The following is a 10,090-nucleotide window of genomic DNA, read 5'->3' on the forward strand; positions in this document are numbered from 1 at the left end:
AGTTAAGAAAGACACAAGATCGATAAGTTAAAAGTTAATATAGAAAAAAATATTACCTTAACTCAGTTTAAAAAAAGTTAATTCATTTTTTTTTAATTAGTATATAATTCACATAAAGGAATATCATAATACGTGAAAACGAGTACACGACCTTCATAATGTGATAGTAATAATTACGTATAAACGAAAAATTTCAAAATGTTTTTAACTTGATGGATTTTTTTTAAATCAACTGAGAAAAGCTAAGTTAATTCAACTAGTTAAGTTAAAAAGTTAAAAAAAAAATAACTTTTTAACTGGCCCACCTTTGCCCACCACTATATGCAAACGCACTAACGGATCGGTTAGGGCACCGGTAACTATAACATTAGCTAGCGAGTTAACGACCGGCGAAGATAGTACGCTAAACGGCCGGTTTTAAAGGATTTGCTCGACGTTATACCAGCTACCTCCTCTATGTGTTACATATTATCATCTCTATCTGTATAATATGTATATTCGACGGGGGCGAACTACGTTATGTATCGGTGGGCGTTTATCTCGGGATACGGAAGGCTGCCGCAGCAGCGGGACCCGCGGAGGCCGCGAGGTTTGCGGCGCGGCTTACGCAGCGTTTGCTGTTGGGGGGAGGGGGGGGGTAGGGTAGACGTCAGACTTTAGCGGAAATACTACCTACACCGGTCGACCTTAAAAATAAAAAAAAAAGCCGACGGTTTAAGTCTCATCCGATCTATCTGTGTATATATTATTTGAGATTGTGTGTGTGGCGTATACGCGGCTTACGACGCGACGGAGGCGATGTTAAAAAGCTATTTGTGCGCGCTGCCGCGGCGGTTTTGCATTTGGATTAAGTGGTGGTACGGTCGTTGGCGGGCGTGTGTGGGGGGGGGGGGGTCGTTGGGGCAGATAAGAACAAAAGACGTGATGCCACTGCTGTGGTGGCAGGCGGAAAAAGGGCGTTATAGGGTTAATGGCGAGGATTGTAAAGCGATTCTTTGGCTGCCTCAGTGGCGTGTAGATAAGCGCGCGTGATTGCGTGCATAAACGACTACGACCGCGGCGGCATAATAGTCATCGTATGTATAATATATCTTTGACCCCCCCCCCCCCTCCCAAGCGCGGTGGCGAAGGGACCGCGGGGAAGGAATAAAATAAAAAATAAGAATAATAATAAAACGAATCACCTCGCCGTCGTTATCGCGTCGATTTGTCTCCGCGGGTCTTTGGCCGGCCGCCGATAATTCAGAAGGCGGAAGCTCCCCGTAGGTCGCTATGGCTCCTTTATTTGCTAGATGTTGGAACGTCGTGATATATACATATTGTTATCCGCTGTCGAGCTTAAAATGCGCGTGTAAAATAAATGTCGGCTTTAGTTGCCATCTGGTGAAAAACTCGATCGGCGAAAAGTCTACGCCGAGGTGAAATATCAATTACGAATCGATATAAAAAACTATAAATCTTCGAGGAAGAATGCGTCGCGTGATTCGTCATCGATCATCATCGTGTAATATTGCTAGTATCGTTACCTTGATTCGCTGAGACTACAGACAAATCTTCTCACTATAATAGTGGAGGACATAATATTAATATAGTTTATTGAAATTGGATAGAGTAATAGGCGCCACTATAATGGCCAGTTGTAGACAAATGGACAATTGTTGTATTAATTGTGTGCCATTCGGGCATAGAAAATTAACCCATTCTACTTTATTTTTATACGTAGACCCGAGAGTATGCGGAGCTATCCATTTAACATCAGACACTCGTCATTTAATATAAGTGTCATACTTTAAATGGATCGCTCTAAATATTAAAATATGCTTCCATTGTATACGTTAAACATCCCGTGTATTTCTCTTCAGTTTTTTTTTAAAGGAACTCGATTTGGCTAGGTACCAAAATAATAAAATATTTATATACAAAAAAAATAATGATAATAAAATATTTAATATAATAATAATTAATCCGCGTGTTTTAAACAATAAAATAAATGTACCTATTTATAATTTTAATTCAGTTTATTATATATATTATATCATACGCATACAATTATGTAGTAAAATGGACCTTATAATTTAGGACGTATTAAAGAATTATCTTTTTACATTTCATATCTTCCACAAAATGTTATTTAATTATTTAATAATTGTGGTTTGAGTACACGTGGGCCCCCTAACACGAACTTTTTCAGTGGGTTCATTATCTTATTGAGCAATAAAAATTAAAAATATTACATTACCTAACCTTAATATATAAATATTAAAAATAATTATCGAGTGAATAATATAATAATATTGACCATCAATATTAGTTGACATTGCTCGACTTTATTATTAATAGGTATTTTAATTTAATATGTACGATAACTATGTTATTGTTATTGCTGTAGTTATGACGTTCTTTTTTTGTGCAATACCAGGTGGTGCAAGTAAATCTTTTGTTTTTCGTTTGGACTGACCATAGTGAATCGCACAGTGATATGTTATAATTTATGCCGTGTATATTATAACAATTATTAATATTACTTATGTGAAAATATTATGCAAAAATAAAATATTTTTATCAACGCATCAAAACATATTATAATAGGCAGATTTCTACCTAATATTTTAAAATGTCACACCTAAACAAAATTATCTTGCACATTTAAATTCAGATTTTGTACACTACCGTTAGAGTGGCATAATAATAACATAAAGGTTTCCTGTGTGCCAAATTTACGATTTTGAGGTGTTGGGTGTTCCTGGATTCAGAAAAAAAGTAATCTATAATTTGATACTATATTATCTCCTATGTTCATCGTGTAATTAATGAAAAATAATAAATAAAATCTCTTATTATGTGATGATATTTTAATTTATTCGTCTATGAAATACCTTATATGTGATTATATATGATTTTGTATTAATTTATAATATGACACCAACAATGTCATTCAAAAAACCTCTTATATGCAGTAGCACATCGCATTGACAATTTATAGAATATTTCAACAAAATATATTGATTTTATTTTTTTACTCAAATTTGTTTCAAAATATTAAGATTTTCTATTAAATAGTTTTAAAATTTGTATCTGTATCCGATCTTTGCTGACAGTTTGTATTAAGTTTTTGTCTCTTCTGAAAATTCTGGCTTTAGCACTTTTAAGTATTAGTCCCATCGTGCTTTGGAGGTTTTTTCCTGTCGACGACGAAAATGGCATGAACATTGTCAACCGAGGCATATATATATATATATATATATCGCCATATCGGTATAATACCATGCGTACGATTTGCAGAGTTCCGTGGTATATGCGTGGTACAAAGGTACTATACACGTGAGTGGCGGCGGTCAAACCAATGCTATTCATGCGGTTTTGAGACCGTAAATATATATTATGTCGTCCCAGAGGTATATATAAGTCGTGTACAGTCGTTTGTCATCGTGCGAGATCGATCGTGGCGCTTTTCATAAGAATCACGGCGACTGCTCGCAGTATATGATAATCTTGTACTATATATATATATAAAAAAATCACCTCCGCATCACCTCCACAGCACCATCGTATCAAAACTGTCACGATATTGACTGCGGTGAAGTGTAATACGACGTCTCCTCCTGCCGCTTCTCCTTTTCCTCCGTCTTTCTCTCTGTCTCTTCTCCTCCATATACATATATATATATATACACGTTATATTCATCGTTATATTATTGGGCGTAAGTGTGTTCGCCGCTCAGTGTGTGTGGGTGGGTGAAAACGTCGTGAGAAAATAAAAATATAAAAACGGGGGAATCGAAATGTCACCGGGGAAGATTCCCTCGGGAAGGATCTACGCGAGCGACCGCGATGGATCAGCGGAGGGTGTGTGGGTGTGGGTGGGAAATATATTACAAGAGCGACCGGCGGCGGAAGGATCTATAATACGACTACTATGTTCGCGAGCACCCGTCAACTGAGGTGCGAAACCGAAATTGACAGGCGGAAAATAATTTGCATGTTTTATACCGGTGGCGGTCGGGCGGGGTGGATAAGGTCGTCTCACCGAGTGGGCCTATATAAAATGATATATACATATTGCACACACACACACACACACACACACAGAGGTATATAGCCACTCGTATTATTATTATGTTATTCGCCGCTGGTTCTTCCCTCGGGACGCGGTTCGACAGACAATGGTCGTCTGGACGCGCCAAGCCCAACGCCGTCGCCACTTTTGCAGCTTTTGTCGTATAATCGATGCAAATATAATATTATAATACCTTAACATAGTTGTAATATATACACTTTATATTTTCCAGCAACTATTTCCTGGGCGTGGACAATTTAACCACCCCTATATGTCGTTAATAAAAGAAAAAAAATTGTAAGCTTCCAATCAATATAATTGTAATGATATGTTATGACTTAAAAGAAACAGTGGTATATTATGGTTTGTATTATATTATAAAAGTAGGCATATTATGATGTCATACTTAAGTTGTTATCAACACGTCGCGACGCGTCGTATAGAAATTAGAAAGCGCCTCGCGTTTATCTCGCAGTCAAATAAGGTACCTGCTCAGTATAACTTGTGCGTCATAAGTAAATTATAGTTTTAAAATATTGTGGAAGTTAATATGATATTAATTGGTTTAGACTGTTATAATAATATCTAATAATATTGTCAAACCATTTTATTAGAAGGCGATGAAACGTTTTCACAGCATATTGCATCTATATAAGTATTTTCTCAATACTGTATAGCTATATATTTTCACAATATTGTCGATAGGTATATGTATATTTTGTACACTGTAAGTTTGTTGAATTTTTTTTAGATATTTGGTATCAAACAATCAGTGTTCGGATTAGATAAGTATTTTTTTATCTAGATAAAGATAAAGATACGTAATTATTTTTTAAATGACTTTAAATGTTGGTATATTTTAGTAGGGCACTAGGAACATAATAATAATAATAATAATAATGATATAAATAAAAATAATTACATTATTTATAAACCATAAACTTTGTTTGAGAATCTGTATAAATATTTAAAAATTTTGTACAATTACATCAATAAAAAATGTATCTAGATTAATTCATTGAGATTAGTAAAAAAATTATCTAAGATAAACGTTTAGATACCCTATAACTATTTAACTAGATAAGATAAAAGATGAACAAATAATTATCTAGATATTCATCTTAATAAATTTATCTAGACAAGTCCGAACACTGCAAACAATACCGTGTACTATCAGATAATATCAACCACAGGTGGCCATAATATGACGCACGTAGATATTATATATTTTACGTATTATTATAATATTAAAAACCGTTATAAAACGATGAACTCGACGAGAGGATCTAAAGATCGAATTGCTAAATTTATAAGACACGTCACATTATACCTATTGGCTATTCGCTTGGTCCGACTCGCAGGCAAACCTGTATTTAATTTATACTTATATACACGAGGGGAAAACTTTTCAAGGGGTCTTTATGCATTTCCAGTGACGCGATGTCGGTTTGGAGCTCCGTAAAGTGTTTAGGGCTGGTGGTGCTTAGTACATAGGTATAGTGGTGACTGTTGGAGGTAATAGTGGCAACGACGACAATGGTCGCTAAAAATGTAATGCAGCGTAAATACGTATTGTGTATATATATATTGCATATTGTAATCGACGACTTGATTATAATAATTGTCACCGAAGCGAAAAATGGCAGATAATGTGCGGTAGTGGGAGTGAGCTGATGGCGAGAGGAGAGAGTTCGAGAAAAAAAAATCGCAGTTGTGATGAGAAAAGTGCATTTCTCACTCGCGATGACGGCTATATTATTATTATCATCGTCGTCGTCGTACAAAGGAGTCGCGAGATGAGTACCGCTCGAAATCACTTATCTATGTATAGGACTGCGATACGACAATATAATAATATAATGTACATTCAAAAACGTCCAAATCGAGTTTTACGAAGCGCACGCACAATGGCTCTTCGACACTTCACGCGTGTACACGAGTACAGAACTTCTGTCTCTCTCTCACCCTCTCTCTCTCTCTTTCTATCTCACCGGAGTTGTCGTGTCGTCACCCCGTTCAGATCTCACCCTCGCCAACCCACCGCAGACCGAGAAGCGCGCCTCCCGTGTATATATCACAGTCATACACACGGCCGTCGTTTCCCTTCGACGTTTGTTCGGTAGTCGTACACACAATAATCATAATAATAATAATATGAACTTTAATGCGATGCGACGCACACTCCAGCGAGCACGACGGCGATACGCACACCGTCGCACTTCTAGCGCGTATAATTTTAATGTACGTGCATAGTATAGGTGTGCGCGGCGACAATGGAGATGGCGGCGGGACGGCAAGAGATATAATGATATAATAATGTGTATATATATATACAGTATAACAAAAGGTACGAATCTACCCTGTATGTATATTATGTGAATGCTCATTCCGAGGATTTTTCCCTATACACGTGTATATATGCACCGGTACACCCCGATAATAGTATGGGACGCTGCAGATGCAGACACAATATCTGCGACATGTAATCTGACGGGCGAAGAGGGGGGTGGTATTTTTTTTTAACTGACAAATATTTAATAGCAAGATACACCCGAGCTCAGGTCTTGTGATTGTATACGACTTTAACGACGAGCGTTGATTTCAAACCAGTCCGGAAAACTATATTGATATAATATCACATTATCGCTCATCACTGTTATATCATATTACTATGATAGTAGGATATGACGAACATTCCGTGCTTCATCATGAACTGAAATCAAATAACTAAATTAAAAAAAAAAAAAAATATGTTTTGAATAAACAATACCTGTTATGCTTTACAACTAATAAACAGTTTACAATTATTCGGAACAAAAACATTTGTGTAGTTCAATTCTCCTATAAAGTATTAATCCTCATGACTTCTGCAATGATGAGATGACAATTTCTAGTTGGCGATCGAGGCCGATTATTAAGATTCCCTGGTATGATGTGTTATTTTCTTTCTTCTCCATATTTGATCTTCATTCGATCATTATGTTTTTAAATTTTTCACCATCAGCGTACCACTCTACACAATAAGTGCATTTAATAAAAAATAAATAAAAATTTTTATATTCGAATATTGTAATGTGTTTCGCTCGAGAATAGAAAACTTAATTATTTTGGATTAAAAAATAAAATTCCCGATTTTTAGATTATCGACAAGAAGCGACATGACATGAACCCACACATTCGCTCGAATCAATCTAACTCATATCAACATATTTTAGCAAATAATTATAGAGAGAACGTGGGTGCAAATTAGATTGTAAAACTTGCAAGTCATCGTTTTCAAGTACGGAACAACAATATAGAACAAGATTCGCTGACAAAGTGGTGCGGGCGGCGTGAAATGTAAGATGTACATCGAAATGTATTAAAAAAATGTATTAAATTTTGAATTTTCAAAAAAGTCTACCGGAAAAATAATTCGGTAAAAAGTTTATCCGGTTAAATATTGGCGGTCGCCCTCACACAGCGAGTGAGTATACCTATACCGCGGTATAATATCATTATATCACGTGCGTGGTAAGTTCACATCGCGTAATATTTTGAATTGTTCTCGTCGATATATAACAATAATAAATAACACAAGAGCGGGACCGACCTGTATTGTGGGCGGCGGCTTTTGCAACGCGCGGTACGCCGGCGTTCCGGGCGTTTCGGGCGTGACCTTTGGCGTGACCCGCCGCTAACGCACCACTCCTCTATCGCGACCTTTCGCCCGTCTCCGGCGCAATCGCTCCACGTCATTGGCTTTTCTCTCGGTGGCTTTTTTCCTTCGATTTTTCCACTTTTCCGCCCGACAACCTAACCTTCCGCCGCCGGCGCGCTTGTCCCGCGCCGGAATCCGACCGAATAGCTCGTCACCTGTGATAATAATATATGTTAACTGCTTGGGAGTGTATTCACGCGGGGGGATCAAGGGGATCAATCCCCTCCATAAGTTGTATATAATATTACGCAAACGTTTTCAGAGTCCTTAAACGTTAAGACCTTAACTTTAAAAGCGGAGCTACTGGATAAAATCATATCCCCCCCCCCCCCAAGACAAAAACCTTAATACGCCACTGTTTAACTGTATATTAGCTGTATTGTGGTTGTTGTACATCTGTTTTACAATATTACACATATTACATAATATGTATTTATATTATTTATACAATATTAGAATGTCGTCTACTGTGAGCAATTTATTATATTTCATACTGCGAGCAGCATCGTTTGGACTGTTTTTATAATAATAAATAATAATATACAATAAATTTTGAGCACGAGGGAGCATGGCGCCGAGTCGTCTGGTGCAATTTTACACAGTACAGCCGACATATTGTGTAATTGTGGTAGGCAAAATATATAAAAGTTATTTTCGATCAGATCTGTTCGTGGTTTGAGCGTATACCAGCTAAATGAGACGAATATATTTCATCTTATCGAAATCGATTCAGCTCTTCATCACGATTTCAAGTCAACATTATTACTATAATATATTTATAGGATTTTGGTTACAGTTTCGGGATAAAGCCATAAACCTGTGTATATCCTTAGAGTGGCGTAGACGGGGATTTTGTATGAGGGGGACTAAGTATACTAACTTCAACCGTATTATATTGCTTGATTGTAATGCAATTAGTATATTATAGTTACTTGAAAGTTAAAACGTATAGGATTATCTTTGTCTTAATAGTAAATACCTAGTATACATATTATTTTTTTTCACAACATAACTTATTACATTATTATAATATACTATATTATATATAGTTGCCTTAAGTATCATAATAATATAATATAGAAAATCGGGAGCTCAATAAATACGTGATTCCTAATAGCGCGCCCGAGGGCTACAATAATAGATTAAATCCACTAAACCCCATGTCGTGTCGTATTCTCTATATATTTAATATTATAGTCGCGTACACCGCTAGTAATACGTTATTTAAGAGTTGAATATATTATTAAAACTCCACACGGCGTCCATCCGGGAACTATAGGCTTATAATAATATGTAAACAAATATAATATGTACTTACTAATTATCTAGATAATATTTTGATCCTCATCGTTGGTGTGTAAAGGGTCTATCGTCTATAAGAGCATAGCTTCTGTCTTAATAATTTTTCCACACTACTTATAAATACGGTGACTGTAAACTTTAAAGCTCGACCTCATACAGAGTGAAAAGGCTTAGCCTGGTGCTCTAGATAGGCCACCGGCCGTTCAACCAAAGCAAATTGCAAATTAAAGCTCGAGACGTCTGCTGCGTAGTACTATAGTGATAGGACGAATACTGGTTGTGAGCGCATGCGCACATCTTTAATGACATCACGTACCTATATAATATGATACCTAATACACAATGGAGTATTTTATATTTATATGTACTTAATATATAAATATATTATACAGGTGTGACGAATGGACGCTCGGTTATTATTTAATATTTTTTGATTTTTATCGTTATTATATTTTCCCTTTCGGCTTTCGTGCATGACAATATATTATGTATAATATACAATATGTATAATACGTACCTATAAAGACATTTCCACGGTCAGATTTTACATTTCAGATGCAATTACAACTCGATAATTATTATTGTTACGACGAACATTCGACTCCGTAGATACAACATTATATAAACCTTCACCGGACGATCAGTTAAGTCGCCGCGTACCTAATACCTATACACGAACGCCCGCCATAAAGGTGTAAATATATATGATAATATATAATATAATACAGTGGCGTAGCCAGGATTTTTTTTCGGGAGGTGCTGATCAACTTTTACACTTTTACACATTAAATACATACTAGCACAAATAGATAGCTGAAAAGTGTTAATACATATTGTACATTTTTAAATATTTTAAATACAATTTAAGACTTTTTGAGCTACTATCATAGACCATTAAAATAATTTTTAACATTTCGGGGGGGGGGGGCTGCAGCCCCCTCAGCCCCTCCCCTGGACACGCCACTGATATAATAAATAACAATATTATATGTATATACATAATATAGTTATGGTTTATATATTATATCGTA

Source organism: Acyrthosiphon pisum, chromosome A3 (genome assembly GCF_005508785.2).
Source record: "Acyrthosiphon pisum isolate AL4f chromosome A3, pea_aphid_22Mar2018_4r6ur, whole genome shotgun sequence".
Taxonomy (NCBI): Eukaryota; Metazoa; Arthropoda; class Insecta; order Hemiptera; family Aphididae; genus Acyrthosiphon; species Acyrthosiphon pisum.